The 19,966-nt window shown below is 37.0% G+C and overlaps 1 long non-coding RNA gene across 2 annotated transcripts in view; it reads right to left on the bottom strand.

The window, feature by feature from the left end:
- The window catches only part of LOC311585727, a 485,117-nt gene that overhangs the window by 213,718 nt on the left and 251,433 nt on the right, over positions 1-19,966 (bottom strand). Inside the window, exon 3 of one of the 2 annotated variants that reach the window (XR_014775318.1) lies at positions 12,843-12,867. The exons of the other annotated variant lie outside the window; for it this stretch is intronic. This is a non-coding gene — a long non-coding RNA (uncharacterized lncRNA). Of the gene's footprint in view, positions 1-12,842; positions 12,868-19,966 lie in introns of those variants that run through there. 2 annotated transcript variants of the gene reach the window in all.

Below are 19,966 nucleotides of genomic sequence, written 5' to 3'. Positions count from 1 at the left end.
CTAATGGAGTTTCCAATAAGCTGAGAACACATAAGCAATAGTGGAACCCAAAATGTCAATCTTATATGCATTGGTGCTTAGACATTTCTGATATGAACTACGATTCCTCTTTACGTGAATTGGTTTGATTTAATGTGAGACATGATTATTCAAAAATAATATTGCTTAACTCACCATATCTTTTAAGATGGCACAACAGTAAGCCATCATAATAAGGAGGTAATTTTCAAGTATGTCAAGTCATTAGTTATCAAAATTTTTTATGTATTTTAATTGATTTCACATGCCAAGCAAATAAACACAAGAGAGCCCTAAATTAATGTTCTAAATCAGGTACCATTCTTTGTGACTGGTGAGACCAACAAAATTCTGTGTTTAAACGAGCTTTCAACATCACATATCCCCACAGACTCTCTGGTTAAGTACATTTTGGCATTTAAACACGCACTTTTGAAAGAGCAAGGTGTGATTGTCAGCACTACTGAAAGCTGTTCTTCTCAGAAGCATAAGTCAATAATCTGAAGAGAGGTTTATATTTTAGATGTTGTGTGTCAATTGTTTCTGTCAACATTGTTATTTTCCAGGAGAATCTGTCAGGTAGATATGATAATATGACAGCTTCAAGCATTGTCTCATGTATCAAAAAAAGCATGTGTAGACTTAATACTGGTATATGTCAGAAATATAGAAAGGAAGGAAGAAAAAGAGACAAAGAATAAAACCTTAATGCCTATGTGATTTAGATTTTGTCCATAATAAAAGCACAATCAATACCATTCAATTATTCAAAGGCGAGTAGGAAGTACAAAGACAAGCTCCATATAATCTCACAGTTGCATCATTGCAGCTGAAAATGTGTTTCTTCTAATCTCAGAGTGTGAAATAGTGTTTATAACACTGATCATGATGCTGCTTTTATTGCCTATTAAACAAATCCTGGGATCAGAAGAAGCATTAAACATTCTCTCTCTCTCTCTCTCTCTCTCTCTCTCTCTCTCTCTCTCTCTCTCTCTCTCTCTCTAATCTTTTATAAAGAGGCTTTAGATTAAAATAAAAGACCATCAGTTTACCATTTCTTCTTATGGAACTTACACTTCTCACTGGGAACACATCTACCATGAAGACACAGTGCCTGTGTTCCCTCCTCATGCCAGTTCTATGAGCTGCAAGCAGCAGCCGTCTTGTCTTTGATCACAGAGGAAATTTGCTTTCTATGGCAACTGTGAGTTTCCATTTATATTTCAGTATTTGCAGCATGGTCCCCCTGGACTGGGATGGAAGCTAGAAAGCAATCTTTGAAAACCACATGGCCTTGCTTGAACTATCTTAATATGATCCAGTTCATGGTATTAGGACATTGCTGTACTGAATGAGAGACCATGGATTTCTGCATGAAAACAAAAAGGGAATGGCATGCATGAGGAGGCAGGAGATATTTGTAACAGCCAATGAGATTGTTTGGGCTACACAACTGACTTGACTGCACTTTGAGCACTATAGGTGCATAGAGAGGGTAAGGTGTTCCTAAGATCTTACCTGGAGATGGAAAATCTAGGCTCAATGTATTGGGCAAAATTCTCATGTCCCAGGATTAAAAGTGAAAGGAAGCACATGAGCTGGGACCAGCGTCCACTCTTCTGTCTGATACTTGTCTTGTTTGTTGAGCTACGTCCTACTCTGGCTGCCAAGCCTTCTCTGCCACAGTAGTCTTAGTGCCCTTCAACCATGGGATAAGATGATTCTTGCATACCTTTATTTGCTTTGGTCATGTATTTTACCACAACAAAGAGAAATTTAACTAATACAACTACCAACAACTACCTGGACTCGTTGTCTTTCCCATTATATTTTAATACACTCAAACAAAGCCATTTTTGAAAATGAATCAACTACCAGATTAATAAGCAAGATGCAGAAGACAGTAGAACAGGGTTATGATTATCCTTCAATCTCTCCTTTTTGTCGTTTACGTGGTACAGATGCTATGTAGACATTTTAATTTGTATAGACTGGTGGGGTGTCATTTTTAGGAGCTACTGTAAATGTAATTAAGGGTATTGAGATAAAGGGCATCTTAACTTTTCTTGTTGTACCTGTGATAACAAATGTTGTGTATGAGTGCCACATGCACAAGGAAAATAAGAGGGAAGAGAATTGGCGTCTCGATCACACAAACACAGATTGGAATGATGATGCCACAGCAAAGAAGTCTGTGGAGCCACCAGAAAAAAATTGTCAAGGAAACCAACCATACCTAGAACCTTCAGAAAAACACATCTCCTTGATTTCAGGATTATGGACTGCAGAATTATAAAAGAAGAATCTCAGTGGTTGGGATCCAAATATTAATGACAATAGGTCATAGTAGCCTATAGAAATTAATGTAGGCAACACAGTAGTTTTCCTCATCGTGCAATGGAACTTTGCGTAGTTCCATTGCGTAGTCAAAACACAATTTACAAATAAACTCCACTGATAATCACTCTCTGATAATTAGAAATTTTATGTCTTTATTTTATTCCACTGTTCAGGACATTGCCTGAAAATGCCATTAATAACAAGGGTATGTTAGCACTAAGCATGTGCTCAGTCAATGTATTTTACTCTACACATTCTATTTTTATTATTTTACAAATGGCTTGAATTTTATTTGTCCAAATTTCTTGACATTTAGAAACTTCTAACAACTCAGAAGGAATATTTTATTAATTATTGCTACTTTTGATTAACAGATCCTGAGAGTCCAATGACAGTGACAGTACCCATTTTTCCTTTCCTTTGCTTCCTTCTGGATTTTCAGAGATTCTCAGATAAGTCCCAGACCTTTCAATTCTACTTAAACTCTACTATATTTGTCATTTGCTCCACTTACTTTTTATTTTTAATAATTTTATTTTATTTTATGACATATACTTTATTCATAAATTAATTTGCTAACAAGGCGTATTTTCTCATTTTTATATCTTTATAAAACTTTAAACACCTTATGTAATGCTACTTTTATATGTATTGACTTTAGACTATATGTTTATGGTTTACATATGTTCCTTAATTCCCACTGAAAAATTGTTCTTTGAGTATTTGGTGACCTGGCTTTAGTTGATTGGAATTCTGAGATCTGAAGATGGAATGTGTTCTCTTTGTTCCAGCTTTGTTTCACAAACCAACATAAGTCTTCATTGATGTCCCTTTGAGTACAGATTGGTGGGACCTGCCTGGTTTATGGTAGGAAGAAAACTTAGTTCCCTTAAATCAGCACTCTTTGGGGGGCATTTTCTATATTAGCCTCATCATCATTCATTAATATGGCTTACAATTTATTATGTTATCATATGCATGTGACAGAGAGGGTTTACAGAGTTTTATAATACCGCTGACAGCAAGCGAATGCACTAATGATACGCATTTTCATTTCCAATCCAATCTGAGATTGCTTACTTTTGAAGGAGAGCCTATGGTTTTGTCAGTCACGCAATCAGAAGGCATCCATACATCACTGCTTTTCTACTGCTGTTTCACTGAATGAATTAGGGAAGGACTTTTAATAGATATTTCACAAACCAAACCTAGCAATATCATCCTGAAAACATGTTTCATGAATCTACATTTTATTATGCAAAAAAGTTTATATCCCCGAACTTCAATATTATGACATTGTATAGTATGTTATGACAGATCTATCTTCTTAAGATGAAATGAGAAAAGAAAGAATGTGGCTTTCTTAAAACTAAACATTCACATTATTTCAAGGACAAAACAGATAATGTGAATGAATTAAATAAGCCCAGCACATATATGCCAAAATATGTTTTTTTCCCTATAGCAGGAGATCTAGTACTCCATTCAAATTAATTGATTCTAAAATAACTTTTTATCTGTTTTGAAACATCTTGTAACCAAATTCAAGATAGCCTATGGGTTGGATGTCTCAGCAGTAGAGTACTTACTTAGCATACAGAGGCATTGGTTCAATCCCTAAAACTACAAGAAAAAATAAATAGGGACTTGATTTACTGTTTTGTTTTAATACATGCTAGGATTCATAGCCATTAAATGCTTACTTGGGGTTTTAAATGCTCACAGCTTAGAGGGTACTTAGAGGGTCATATATTTTTGATGTATCTGTAGTTGATGACATCATCAGGTTCAGATACACTGATAAAATTGCAAGTAACGTCACCATTTAGGGTCAAAGTTCTCTCTAGTGCACTGGCTTACTGACACTTCATAGCTTCTCCTCAAATCCGTCTTAGAAAAAGAAACACGAAAGCAACTTAAATTGACCACATAAAATCCCCCTCATTAAAAGATTTTTCAATTATTTTATTTGTAGTAGATGTTATGTTTTGTATTTTAAATATAGTTAAAGAGACAGAATTAGTATAGATCTGTTTGTGGGGAAAATTATTATATTAAATGTACAGAAATATCAGTAAGTTTAAAATCTCATATAACCCTAGGATGTCAGGTAATGCTAACAGACAATAGACAAATCTTCAGTCCTAAACAGAACCCACTTTGCCTCATCTCAGTATTCTAATCAGGTATATAGTTCAACAAGTTTCTAATAAGGACCTTCTGTATCCTCCATTAAAATTTGAAATACATACAAAGTCACGCTCATGTATACATTGATCTCTATGATGTGCAATTTATCTTTAACAAGATTTGAAAGGAATCCTTTCTGAGATGCCTAATTGAATATTCATTAATTTAATAAGCCATTCACTCACCATAGGTAAGGTACAACACAAAGAGAGCAGTGGCAATATAAAGAGAAGCACATCATGTCACAGTTTCCAGGGTTAGCTTCTATATTAAGAGATCATATGCTTTGACTAAGTGACACTGACAACAAAATTGTAAAGTCCTTGCTTGTAGAGTAGAGATAACCATGGCATTTATTAGGCTGGAGAGATGCCTCACCAGTTACAAGTACTCACTGCTCTTCAAAGCACACAGATTTGGTTGACAGAACCCATGTATGCTTACCACCATCCATAACCCCAGTTCCAAGGCCTCTGAAATCCTCTTCTGGCTTTCATGGGCAACAGGTTTATACATGGTGCACATACATACATGCAGTCAAAACAGTGATTCACTTAAAATAAGGCATACACATTGAGCATACATACAGTCTTAACACTGATTCATATAAAAATAAAATAATCTCTAAGTAATGGAATTTGTTGCTGTAATGTAAACCACACCTCACATACAGAAAGCTATAAACAAATATTAGGTACCGCCATGAAAATCTTTATCATTTAACTTTCCTAACAGTAGGATGGGTTGTATTTTAAAGGCCAGGGATGTGAAGAAGAGAAAGCTGGATTAATTGGCCAACTGTGTCATTAATATCCATCAGAGGTGGGGTGGACCCTTGCCAGTGTTTGAATCAAGGCTACCTATCTGTTTTATTTGTACAGCAAAATGTTTAAAGTGGCATGTAAATGCCAAATGACACTGATGACGCATGAGTGACATCGAAGATGGAAAGTGTCAATAAAGGAGACCTTTTCCCAGGAGGTAGAATTTTCCTCTTAGAAAACAGAAGGAGTAAAGCACCTGGGTCAGTGGCAGGGAACCATCACTGTAATACTGATGTTGTTAGGGTGACTTGACTAGATAGAAATCACGGGACAGTTTTATGTGTGTCCAGTTGTATTTTGTAGAAATGGCTTTGGTCATACTGTTGATGTTGGAGTTCCCTTGCTCTTCCACATCCTCCATTCTCCCGATGAGAAGGTGGTTTATTTCCCATCTTATAGAAATCCACTACCCCCTGATGGCTGCTTTAACACACAGTAAAAAGAAAAGTGAAGTTCTTTCAAGCTTTCTGCCCGGTAGTGTTTTAGATAGTGTGAGCCCTTCCAGAAAAACAGAAACAGCAGTAATGTATATACACAAGGTATAATAAATTCTTAGAATTTACATCATATAATGGTGGGATTTGGTGAGCCTGAAATCCAGAAGCCTGAGCCCCGTACAAGAGTTTAGTCCCAATGCAACATAGAGGCAGTGCTTGTTTCCCTCAGTGAACCCCAAACTTTTCTCTTAGGTCATGGATGATTGGATGAGGATCATTCGCCTTATCAGAATGGTCTATTTTATCCAAAGCCTACATGTTTAGAAACAAATTATATTAAAAGAATACCCACACAGAAACACCTGTTGAGGTGTTTGATCAAGTAATGTATGCTCTAGTCTATTCAGGGTGACTTGTGAACCTACCCATTTTACATACATTGGGATAAACATGTCAAAAATAAAAATAATCCAAGGGAATTAAAGCAATTACTGCCTATAGCAGAATCCATGCTTATCTTTTTTTTTTTTTTTTTTTTTTTTTTTGTCACAGGGCTTCAAGAAGTTTTACATTTATTGCTGCTGATGAAATATTAGTTTCTTCGGTGCTGTCCATCACTTTTATTTGAAACAGGGTCTCTCACTGGCCTGGAACATGCTACTTGAGTTAGGCTAGTTGGCCAGGTTGCCAAACTCAGGTTTCAAAAAGGATGCTTAGCATCCCCTGCAGCTGGGACTATAAGCAAATATGTTTTGTAGTCATCTTTGGACATTAGAAAACTCAGTGACTGAAGATAAACCTCTGAATGATTATTTGAACATTGTAGTAAGTGGTTGGAAAATAATACAGTGGTGAAAAATGTCAATTCTCCTGTCACATATCTGTTTCTTATTTCTATATGACCTTGGAAATGTTACCCTTTGTCTCTGAGCATCATAGCCCTCTTTGGAAGAAGGAAATGATGTGGTTACTTATCTTATTAGACTGCTGTTAGGATAGAAATTAGATTATGCAAATGAATAATTTAGCATGTTAATTGAACTAAAGTAAGCATCCAATAAATACCAAATAATAGTAAATTAGACAATGTTTATACAGAACTATGCATATTGCTTTTTTTGTGTTTTTGTTTTGTATGAGAAAAGGTTTCACGGTATCGCTCTCACTTGCCTGGAACTTGTTATGTAGAACAGGCTGTACTCAAACTTACAGAGATCCCTCTGCCTCTATCTCATGTATGTTAGTATTCAAAGTGTTCTTAACCATTCCAAAACACATTATCTTTTGAAGTTCTAAGTCAATCTGTTTAAGAATCTATAGAAAAGACGTGCCAAGAAAATATTCTGTCTTATTTTCTCTTTCTAAATTATACTGGAATAGCTCTCATAATCCTTGATTCCAAGTATTAACTGGTGTGATAAACAGTTTAATTTCAAGGTTCACTTTCTTGGACTTACAGTGTAGAGGGCAGAAAATCATAATGAATGAATGCAAGCACATGGGTGCATATTATGGTAAGTGCTAGGCAGAAGAAGAATCCTACCAAAATGGAGTTTACAATGATAATACAAACATAGCAAGGCTCTTGACGTGCAGGACATCATAGGTCATGGGAAGGACTACATGTTTTTAAGTAAGTGATAAAGAAGGCTAAGCAGAAACATGATGCACACTAATTTCTATTTTTAAATTACTGTTTTGATTCATAAGTTTAAGAGTACATAGGGAGCAACAAGCAAGAAAACCAATGAGAGGAAAGTGTCTAAAAACAGGACATATGTACACAGTGACAGAGATAAAGAGAAATGGATTTATTTGAGAAATTTGTAAGCTATCAATCACTGAAGTGATGACAGATTAGATATGAGATGTAGGGAGTAGCCGTTAAAAAGAAAGAAGAAAATGAGGAATGTAACGTAGCCCACTTCTCTGGAAATACTTAGGAAACAATGGTGACCCAGAATTACATTAAGAAGACCATGGGGGATGACCATTCTTCCTTTTAGGGATGTAAGAATCAAAGAGTTTTGGACACATGTTAACTTGAGTTTCTAAGAAATATATAAATAAAATAATAAGGGAGGTTGATATCAGGTTGTCACCAAGAGGCTCGGAACATGAGCAGAGGGTTTGATACTTGAGCAAAGAGAGGGCATTTAAAGTTGTAGGAGGCAGGGAAGAAGGTTTATGAGAGAGAAGGCTCGGTGTGTAGGCTGTTGAAATGAGTAACTGTGGATAAGATCATTCCCAACAGACATTCATCCTAACAGAGTTCCAGAGGCAGAGAGGTAGGACCCAGGGTGTCAAATGGTGTTTGGCTGCCTCTAGAATCTCCCCAAGTCCAAGATGACCTCATTTTGAAGTTCTGAATCTCCTCTTCAAAGGCCTGTATAAAAATAAGCACTTTGGAAATGACTACTTTGTGGGCCACTCTTCATGTTACTACAAGGGAAAACCATAGTAATTCTAGAGTAGATAGTTTATGTAGAAGAGAAGAAACCCAAAGGGTGCTTGATGCTGTTGTTCAAGAAGAGATATGTTGGACAGTTTTTTAAAAAGGTTTTTCAATACAGGGTTTCTTCGTGTAACAGTCCTGGCTTTCCTGGACACACTTTATAGACCAGGCTGGTCTCTAACTCACATCAACCTACCTGCCTCTGCCTCTCAAGTGCCAGGATTAAAGGCATGTGCCACCCTCTCCCCCAGCATACTGGACAGTTTTATGTCCACTTGACTCAAGCTAAGGTAAGTAAGAAACCTCAATTAAAACAACACCTCTATAAGACTGAGCTGCAGGCAAGCCTGTATAGCATATTCTTACTTAGTGATTGATGGTGGAGGCCCTGGTCCGTTTTGGGTTGTGTTAGCTCTGGGCTGGTGGTCCTGGCTTCTGTAAGAAAGCAGCCGATGCAAGCTATAATGAGCAAGCCAGAAAGCAGCATCCCTCCATGGCCTCTACATCAGCTCCTGCCTCCAGGTTCCTGCCTTGTTTGAGTTCATGTCCTGACTTCCTTTGATGATAAGTATTGTGGAAGTATAAGACAAATAAACCCTTTCTTCCCCATTATGGGTTTTGGTCATGGTGTTTTACTGAAGCACTAGAAACCACAACTAAGGCAATCAAAGAATCAAAGAAAGGGGCCTCAAAGACGTCAGACACATTGAGAAAATACTGTTATAACACTGCATGAAAATCCACAACAAAGTGCCTGTACATACCGTTGATATCTTAGTTAATTTTTCTGTCATCCTGATAAAAGAATATATTTATCCAATCCTATATCATATGTAAGTATGTAAGTATGTATGTATGTATGTATGTATGTCTCCCTCTGTCTCATGTGTGTGTGTGTGTGTGTGTGTGTGTGTGTGTTTTACTACTAGGATCACTTCAAATCTTACTTTTCTGAGAGTGATTTGAAACTCATTTGAAATTCTTAGGAAAAGTCTTTAAAGCTTAGGGAGATGAGATTTCAGAATATTTTTTAAAAATTTCTAAATATCTTAAGACAGCCTAGAACTCTCTTGAACTAATCCTATGTCCAATACTTCAATCATAATACAGGCACACACTCATTTATTACCTTGCCATTAGGGTGACATAGAATTTAGACAAAGCCAGTGAACCAGGCTCCCAGAGAGTCTGAGACTAAATATTAGGATGAACTCTAACCAGACACATTGTTGCAGTAGTAAGCCATATTGATCTTAAAAATACCCAAAGAAAGATATGTATGAAATTTAATGCTTAAAATACATTTTAAGGGCTGATATATGCATAAATGGGAGCTCTTATGTTTATAGGCATACATATCTATGTGTGATAGTCAGATTAGAGTTACTAGCTTTTGAATCATGAATTACAAAAGTATTAAATGTGGTATGAATAAAGCAAAAATGTTTATGTATTTATCAGGGAGAAAAAAAGTTTACATGGAGAAGTAAGAACTAAGAAAACCAAAGTTCAAAAGTATTATGTAGCAGGGGGAAAGCAGGAGGGAGGGAGGAATGAGAGGACACAAGGGATGGGATAACAATTGAGATGCAATATGAATAAATTCATAATATATAAAAACAAAGGTATTATGTATAGGTAATAGTTACACCACTTTGGAATAACCTTGACTTAGTAAACCAGAAGAAATGTTACTTCTATAATAGTAGCTAAGATTCTTATAGTGAGGAGTGTTGGCACATGCCTATGAATCCAAAGTTCTAGTGGCTGAGGCAAGAAGATTACACATTCACAGCTAAACTGTGTTATATAGACAATGTCACACCAATGTTCATTATATGGTAAGAAAGACCTAGTGTTGAGAAACTGATGGCTGAAGATGTAGCTCAATAAAGGAGGGCAAATCTTTCTTTAGCATGGGAAAAGTAATGTAATTCCAATTTCTAGAGCCAGTTTTCTAGCCCACAAACTGAGGTTTCACCTGTCTGTGAGTTTTAAAGTAGAGAAAGATACCTGAGTGCTATGCCATCCACTTTTGCACACACCCCAGCCATATTGTTCTCAACTTGTAGGTGTAAGCACCAGCAACTATGGCTATGGCACATTTTGTGCTATAACCAGTTTCTTCCATATTAAATGATAGTACACATTGTTGAAGCACAGTTAGTTTGCCTCTAGTCTGTTTGGAACTACCCCGTCTTTACATTTTAAGCCAGTAATGGGCAGAGCAAGACTGTTGGTTAGCTGTCATGTAATAGCACAAGGCAATGAATAAAATATTACCATATTGTGTCTAGAGTACTCAGAATTTCTCCAGGGAAATTTTCTAACTAACTTCAAGCTTTTAATTTATAGTTATTAAATATAACATATTGGAGCAAATAAAAAATTATAGCTGCAAATTAGGACTTTCCTATTTTTCGTGTGTGTGTGTTTGGGACAAAAGCTTCCATATTAACTAGGGGTTTTAAAGAAAGGCAAAGTCTTAGTCCACCCAAGACTGACTGAAGCTTTTAAGTCAACATCTACATAAAGGTTTGGGAAGAACGGGCAGTGAGAAATTGCTAATTTCTAGAATGACTTCAATTCCACTAATTTGTTTCTAATCAGCCATGACGCATCTTTAAGCTTTATACCTAGTTTTATTTAATATTCAACCTTTGATAGTGTCTTGGTAAAACATCTCCACACACTTCTATTGCATATTAAAAGCTGAGAATCTCAATTTAAAACACATATGATTATAACTTATTAACCTAGGAAGTTTCTCATCTTTTCCATGTATCTTTTTCTAAAAACCTTAAAGGCATTGGTATGAAACCTGTCATGTTATAAGGGTTGCATAGAAGATTCACTGGATTACATGTTCTGGAGTTTACTTCCCAAGTTTCAGTTTCAAGAAACTACATCTGGGTATATGGTAAGATCCAAAGGAAAACAAAATGTTTATTACTGTCACCATATTTCCAGTACCAGTTTATGGAGACGTGACTCTGACATCAGGTGATATAAGGTGGGGATATAAGGTGGGACTATTTGCTCTACTTCTGGCTGTGAGCATGGTGGTTTTGGAATAACTTCTTGTAACTAAATCTAGTGTCCATCATACATGCAAATAAAAAAAGAGTTGTTTTTTTTTTAATAATAGTGCTTGTACTTTGAAAATGCTCCTGAAAATATTCATCACTTTCAATTTCCCAAATAGTAATAAGTTCATTTTCACAAATAATTAATAAGTTGCTTTGCAGTTTAGCCTTGGAATAATCTTATTTTGCTGAATGCGGGCCTTATGGATTCCCATGAATAAAAAAGATCCGAGCGGCAATAAGGATAAAGAGATATGTACCCATCTCCTCATTTTTGCAGTCACTAAGCTCATCAATTTACTAAAACCTCCCTGAATTCCTACAGTATAGAAATAGGTTTAACCAGGCACATTCCACATTTGAATTTAGGATTAAATGCTATCTAGAATCTTCTCTGAGAAATACAGGCTTAGTGACTTATTTCTGTGCTTTGATTTATCAATAAATACTCCCACAAATTAATCAGTATTTCAGTAGAAAGGCGGTGTGCTATCTAATAAACAGTTGTATGAGAATGGATGGAACATTGTCACACAATTGAAGGGGGTTAAGAACAATGAACAAAAGACAATGTACTATTTGTGTACACAAGACTAAATGAAAAATGTTCTAACCGGGTTTCTTGCAAAGCCCAGATAATGGTGCTATAACTCATTGCTTGAAGTTTGATGATCCACAGAAAACGATTTCCAACCTGTAAGACTACAACATTTTACAAGTACATCTGAAATAGATTGTAATGACATTAAAAAAAATAGATTGCATGGAACCACTGGGACTAAATGAAACTAAATATAACCTTTGATTTAGGAACTTATTAATAAAATAATTTTATTCACTGAATCTACCATGTTGTTTAGTTCTTAAAAATATATATATATATATTTATATATAGTATTTTCAGGGATGACCATTTGGTATTGAATAATCAACTGGTGCACTCTTTTCTGGAGAATATTATTATTATTATTATTATTATTATTATTATTATTATTATTATTACTACTACTACTACTACTACTACTATTATTATTATTATTATTTTGTTTTTTGAAACAGGGTCTCTCTGTGTAGCCTTGGCTGTACTAGACTCTCTTTGTAGACCAGGCTGGCCTTGAACTCACAGAGATCCACCTGCCTCTGCCTCTCAAGTGCTTGGATTAAAGGCGTGCACCACCACGCCAGGCTTGAGAAGACTATTTTTTTTTTTTTTACCACTCTTAGAATTCCTTAAGTGTAGTTCTTTGTCCCCAATTACTTTGGCATGTCTATTGGTTTTGTACTTGTTCTGCTAAGGTTCAGTCAGTCATACTGGTGAGATTTTATGGGTGTCACTTTTGACAGTCCTTGGAGACACCCTCCCAGAGCAAACTCTCTGTTTCTCTGACTATTATAAATTTTCTACCTACCTCTTACTCAATTGTCCCTGAACCTCACGTACAGGAGAATTTTGTAGATGGAACGGGCAACACCACTCTGCATTTTGATTAGTTGTGCTTTTCTGCCATCATCTACATCTGTGGCAAAGAGAAGTTTCTTTAATGAGGGGTGAGGACGAAACTATTTTTTTCCTTTATTAATTTATTCTTGTTACATCTCAATGGTTATCCCATCCCTTGTATCCTCCCATTCTTCCCTCCCTCCCATTTTCCCCTTATTCCCCTCCCCTATGACTGTTCCTGAGGGGGATTTCCTCCCCCTGTATATGTTCATAGGGTATCAAGTCTCTTCTTGGTAACCTGCTGTCCTTCCTCTGAGTGCCACCAGGTCTCCCCCTCCAGGGGACATGGTCAAAGGTGAGGCACCAGAGTATGTGAGAAAGTCATATCCCACTCTCCACTCTACTGTGGAGACTGTTCTGCCCATTGGCTAGATCTGGGTAGGGGTTTAAGGTTTACCGCCTATATTGTCCTTGGCTGGTGCCTTAGTTTGAGCGGGACCCCTGTGCCCAAATCTGCCTATCATAATGTTCTACTTGTAGGTTTCTAGGACCCTCTGGATCCTTCTCCTTTGCCATTCTCCCATGCTTCTCTCCTCTAGAGTCCCAATAGAATGTCCTCCCCTCTGTCACAGTTTCCTGGTAAGTGAAGGCTTTCGTGGGACATGCCCCTTGGGCTAATATGCAGATATACTTGTGGGTAGAATGGTAAATGTTTAAATTGTTGAGGATTACTCTGGTTTAATACAGTGCTGGTTCTAGGTTCTCTTCTAAGATCCCTGAATTCACTATACCTGGATAATGAGCTACCAAGTTGCTTTTTCTAAGCAGCATTTTCCCTCCTGTTGAGCATATTTAAGTCCAATTACAGAGCCGCTGGTTACACCATGGCATGTGTGCCACTGCTGTAGCCCTAAGCTTATCATGCCATGCTGCATTTTAAGGTTGTTAATAGAAGTGCTGCTTACTACCCTCCTTTCAAAGCCTGTGTGGCACCTTCTGGTATTATGAAAGCTATTCTTTAGGTAGGAGGCATTCATGGATCTATGTTTTTATCACTTGACCAACTGTAGCCACGATTTTGACCCTTCATTAAGATTGCAGTAAGAAATTCTCATTAATGTCATCTCAAGTTGAAATCATGGTATACCTGAACTCTACCGTCTCATTTCACACCACCCTTTCTCACTTGGTAAACGCCACCTCTATGCAATAACTTCCAGCACTAAAAGATTACCATATTCTTTCTTCTTTGACATCTCAAATTCAAGTTCTTACCACACTTGGCTCATTTCCTCTTAAGTAAATTCAGAATTCAGTCTCACCAACCTTTTCCTCATTGCTGCTGCCTAGTTGAAAACATCATCAACCATTGCATATGCCAGCACTTAAAAGTTTTCAAACAAGTTATCCTGATCTCCATCTTGATGCCTGTCTATCTAGTCTCAAAAAAATATCCAGTTACCTTAGCAGAAGGCAAATCTGAACAAGAATGATGGGAAAAACTCTAAACCAATGCAAAAACCTTCGTTGTTACTACAATGAACTCCCAACCAGTGCACGGGACCTCTATAGTAATATTCTCCGGTCCCCTCCTACCCCTAGTCACTTCTGATCCTTTCCTCATTCACAAATGTTGACTGTCCATCTCCCTCCTGGTGTATACTAAGGTTGTCCTCACTTCAATGTCTGTTTCCTGTGTTTGAAACAGAATCTCACCATACTTAGCTGCATGACTCCTCTAACTTTGTCTGTGTCTTTTTAGAGTAACTATCAAGGATTCCATACGACTCCCTTTGAGTGAAAATCAGCTCTATAATTCTATTTATCCTTCACCTATATAATATACACAGACATTCCCACTGCCTTCCATATGATGTTATTTTGTTATTAACTGTTTTCCCATGTCAGGTTCTACTGTTATTTTCTCACTAGAGAAAAATAAGAGTACATAATAGGCATCTGTAAACATTTCTAAAATGATTGGGTGAAATGCCAGCTGCTGCCAAGCCTCCACTCAAAACTAACACATGTAACTCAGTTTCTACAAATCATCCCCTTTATACACAGATTCTGTTACTACGATTCAGTTCCATTTCTAAGATAGTTTTCCACAACTATCTTCCTTTAGGGAATCTAAGTAAATGTTGGAAAAATACTAATTTTTATCATCTGTCACTAGTTTTTTTCCTTGAAACTAACTGGAAATGGGTTACAATCCCTTTCTTAATATGTTCTATAGTAATGTATGGAATGGAGGAGGCAAGAGTGACCCCTTGGATGAAGGCCCTGGATACAATGCTTGCATCTTTAATTGCTGTCCTGTTTCACTCTCTTACAGAACTGGTGGCGTTCCCTTCCCTTCCGTGTCTATGATGTGCCAGCACAGAATGACTAGGATAAGTCAATGCAACCCCCGAAGAATGGAAGCAGCATTGCCTGTTGCTAAAATAAAAGGCCATTGTTACTAAATATTGCAAGAACTTAAGGCATCTCCCGTATTTATTGACTTCTACTCTTTGTGAGAGTCTCACAAAGGTGGCTAGTTTCAAATCTTGATGTGTGATTAAAGGGAAAAGGAGACTGTATGAGCTATGGCTAAAAATAGGCGAGTTTTGTTTCATTCTGACATTTCAGCTAGCAACTTCAGCCCTCTACTGGGAAAACAAGTATCAAACAGGAGGACAGGGCCTCTGTTCCTTGTTTATACTCTATGGGGACCTGCTGATGGCTGACAACACTTGAACAATTTAAAGAGCCCGACCTCTCTGCTCCAGAAGCATTTCAGTGAATATGTAAAAGTCTCCGCGAGGACTCTAGTGTTTGGAAACATAATGGCAAGATTTTGATTGAGGCCCAGTATTGATTAACCTCTTTAAAGTTCTGGCAGTGACATTTCTGTCACTAAGCAGTTTGCCCATGCACTTAATACTATGAAAACTGAGCACCAGTGGTCAAGGGCTTCATAAGAAAGAGTCCCTTTGTCTCTTTTACGTTCCCCTTCAGAGAATATAGACTCCCCTATATTCATTTTAGCCACTATCCAAAGAGCATGCTGGAGTTCAGGAACGAGAGGGAAGTCTCTGAAAGAGCCTTGAAAGAGAAGAGAAGAGATCAAACTCCTTTCCCCACCTCTTCTAACTTTTACCGGCTACTTCATAAATCACTGGAGTGCTCCATGATTTCATTTCTTATCTGTATAATGTGAGAGATTAAACCCATGCTCCTTCTCAAAGGTATTGGCTCAGAATGACTAAATCTGGCACTCTGGAAAGAAATCGGACAACTTGACTGTGACCGTGGAACAAAAAGAGATCCTGTCCCACATCATGTCTTTCTTAGCTCAAAACTGGTGTCACCTGAAATGCACTTCCAGGCCCAGATTCCAGTTTTGTGGTACAGTTAGTAATAAGAAGAAATATTAGAAAAGTAATGTTCAGACTACCTTTGATGACTCATACATCATATTAAGACATGACCATAGAAATCTGTTATTAGGGTCATGTTTTATGTTTGAAAGGATCGAAAAACCCAAAGAATTAGGCAGCTAACCTCAATGTGTAATGTAATTAAGTGATAGAAATAAAATGCTACCACCAAAGTAGGCCTATTTGATTCCAACATCAACTTATTTTTATCTTGTCCTTTGTAGCATATATTCCTTGAGGTCTGGTGCCTTGATTTAATTTTCATGCCTTTGGTACCTCTGTCTACAGACAAATATGAACTCAGATGATTGAGAATAAGTACATAAACCTTAATAAACTTCGGCCAGAGGTAGTCAGAGTCTCAAGGTTATAAATCTCATTTTCAAATGTGCATATCCCAGATCTTTATTTTTCTTGTTACAATTGAATGAATTTTTAGCCCTAAACGTAGACAATGCATAATGACTCACAGAATAAATTATAGTGGTATATGCAAAGAAATAACAATATTAGAGCAAAGATGCTGCAATGTGTGGGGACAGGATAGGCACTGAGAGAGGAGGGGCTGAAAATAATCCTGTTGGGATGCTGATCATAATCTTATTTGTTAGCAAGGACACTTCTCCATCATTGTGTATAATGAGTGAAAAATATTGCCCATACACTATAGGAAAAAATTCTACCACTATTTTGCTAAATGAACATAGCAATCAACAAACTCCTGATTGCATATTGCTTTCCCTATAGGTTCAACCATCATAAGAAAAGCTTCTTTTGCTGGTAGGTGATAATTAACACAGATACCCACAACTGGATGATATGGACAGTGAGGGTCTTTGGAGTGCTGAGTTGTAAAGGCACGTCTATACTACATCTCCACAACAAGGATGGAGAAAAGGAAGGGAGCACAAAGTTTCATTCCTAGCCATTTGCTATTTGCTGTTGACAGCACCTAGGAGAGTGAAAATCCATATTCTTCAATGATACTGGGTGTATCAACTACTCTTGAAGGCAGGTCAAATACTCAGGCTGGCCAACACAGATCAGACTCCAGGGCTTTTTAAGACAGAGGAAGAAAAAGAAATAGGGTGACAAAAAAGGCAGAGAGGATCTGAAGAGTTAGGGAAGGGAAGGAACATGACGAAAATATACTATATGAATTCTGAGAAAACAAACCATTTACAAACTGTTCTTATGTTTTTCTGTTTATATGCCTGTAAGTCAATAAAATGTTTTATATATATATATATATAAAATAAAAAATCTTTTCTGCAAGTTTAATATATGATATAAAAGCTTGTAAAGTTACCTCTTTCACTCAAACTGATATATTCTCTGGGTAAGGAATACGAAGACATGTTAGTTATTTACAATTTGCAATCTACATTTTTGGAATAATTGGACTCCATTTTAGGGAGTCAGGTATGGTAAGTACCCTGAACAAAGCAGACTGTTCATTTCTAACGTACCATACCTGGATAAGACCAATGTAGTATCTGAAACCTTTCAGCACAGATGGCACCGGAAACAGCTTTTTCTCATCTAGGTTGGCAGCGTAAGGAAGTTTCAACTTGCCCTGAGGGGATAAGTTCAGTAGCTGCTAATCAGGATGGATTTTGTGTGATATGGACATATGTCTAAGAGGAACTAGATGAAGATTTCCATGGTTTTGACACTGAGGACACAACAGAACATCCCTCAGATAGTAATGATTTCTGTCACAGACAACCCACCACAGACAGCAAGAAGTGACTTAGAGTTGAAAGGGTCCATCTTCTATCCCTAATCCCTGTCTCCTTCTTTTGACAAATATGATGCTCCACTTTTCAATGATGTGAGGCAGCAAAAGAGGTCTCTTACTTAAATCTAAAGTGATTCAGGTAACTGAGCTTCCAGAAGTTTCTGTAGTTTTTCAATCTAAATGATTAATGTTTTGTTAAAGCCTTTTTTGTTGTTACTGTTCATTGTATAGACAGTGGTCAGTGCATGGAAAGAACTAGAAGACAGAGGGAAAATATACTGCTAAAACCACAGAATGTTTACAAGCAAACCCTAAATCTGGATATTATTTAGTTTTCTTGAATACATGAATATTTTATAAACAAGTAATATCAGGGTTTTTTTTTCTGTCCTTAAATATCTGTCCAAAATACCTCATGTCATATGTTGGCAAATGATTTTAACATTCACTTTTCACCCGATATATCTTCCCGCTTGTACAATTCATTTCAGAGGCATAACTTGTTTTCTTTCCTAAGATTTCATTTCCTCCCATCTCAGAATTTGATGAAATCTATTTCTTAGTTCCTCGTCTCCCACTGAAAGCTGACAAGGAGTATCAGACCAAATGTAGCTGTCCCATGTGAAGTAATTCATTCCTGTCAAAGATTAGACATTATTTTTTTTGACATAAGATGACTGATATTGTTCCATTAGATCCCAGAGGTATAGCTTAACCACTTAAGCACTAAAACTCATTTTAAGAAAGGCATTCTAGCCATAAGATTAAGTTTCCATTTTGAGGTTGGATGTACAGTGGAGAAACTGGATAATAATGGGTATGTAAAAAGGAGAGTAATTTAAAATTAATACTATCTTAGGCCAGAAGCAGTTTGAAGCAGTCCTGACCTTCCTTCAAAATGCTTTCAATTACTTGTGCATTCTGTAGTTGTGACTGAGAAGCCAGGCTGTTTTTACACTGTCCCTTTGGTCATCTAAAGTACCATAAAGTCAAGGGCTCTTTAACAACAAAGTGACGTTTATGGATGACATGGTTCATTAGGTAGAAGGTAGATTGCAAAGATCAGAATCCCTGGCCAGGCATATACCCTAGAAGCCACGTGCCCTTTCACATTTACTTCACAGCACTTCAGCAGAGTGTGTTGTTTGAAAAAAAAAAACTACTTAAGATCTCAACTGTTTTTTCAGATGGTAACCCATTTTAGGGATTAAATACTGGAGGCTCAGAAGGCTGGACTCATTTTCCACTGCTGCTGGCCACAACAACTCAGTTTGTTCTGATCTATAGATTGAAACTCATTATAAGATTTCATTGACTTAAGAGGACCAAGTGCCAAAAACAAAATGAGACAAATCCCCAAATAATCAGGTATCTAGGAAAAGGATTCGAGTTGCAAGAAATACAAATAATAAACACTTCCTAGTTCAGAAGTTGTTTGACTGTGTATGCCTTGTGGTGTGGAGCAACAGAACCAAATATCATATGGTACTTTCTTCACTGTGTTATTAGGTTGTGTCATGATGGGCTATACTTCCTTCCTCCAAGTGACTATAGGGAAGTTCTGTCTTCTCCCTGTGTTGCTCTCCTGGCTCCAGGTGTCACTGTCTTGCTCTGTATTGATATCATTTAGTGCTCTTCTTCCATGGCACCAGCACTTGGTTCTCTCTTATTTCTTGTTGCTGTCACACTACACACTCCTCCCTCTGGGTTGCTTAAGGTGTACTCTCTGTCCTTTGTGTTGATATCAGATGCCACTCTGTTCTTTCTGTGTTCCTATCAAATGGTGATGTGTCAGTACTTCATCTTTTTTTTTTTTTTTTTGGTTTTTCAAGACAGGGTTTCTCTGTGTAGCCTTGGCTGTCCTGGACTCACTTTGTACTTCATCTTAAAGGATAAAAAATATAGCCTTCACCTCCTTACTGCTTTGCGGTAAGGGTCTTTGCAGTTAATTTCGCAAATTACTACAATAAAGAACTGGAAGGTTGTGAAAAATGCTTTGTTGATGTAAA

This window comes from Acomys minous, assembly GCF_964271855.1.
Source record: "Acomys minous genome assembly, chromosome: 16".
Lineage (NCBI taxonomy): Eukaryota > Metazoa > Chordata > Mammalia > Rodentia > Muridae > Acomys > Acomys minous.
This window is presented reverse-complemented; position numbering and strand designations above follow the sequence as displayed.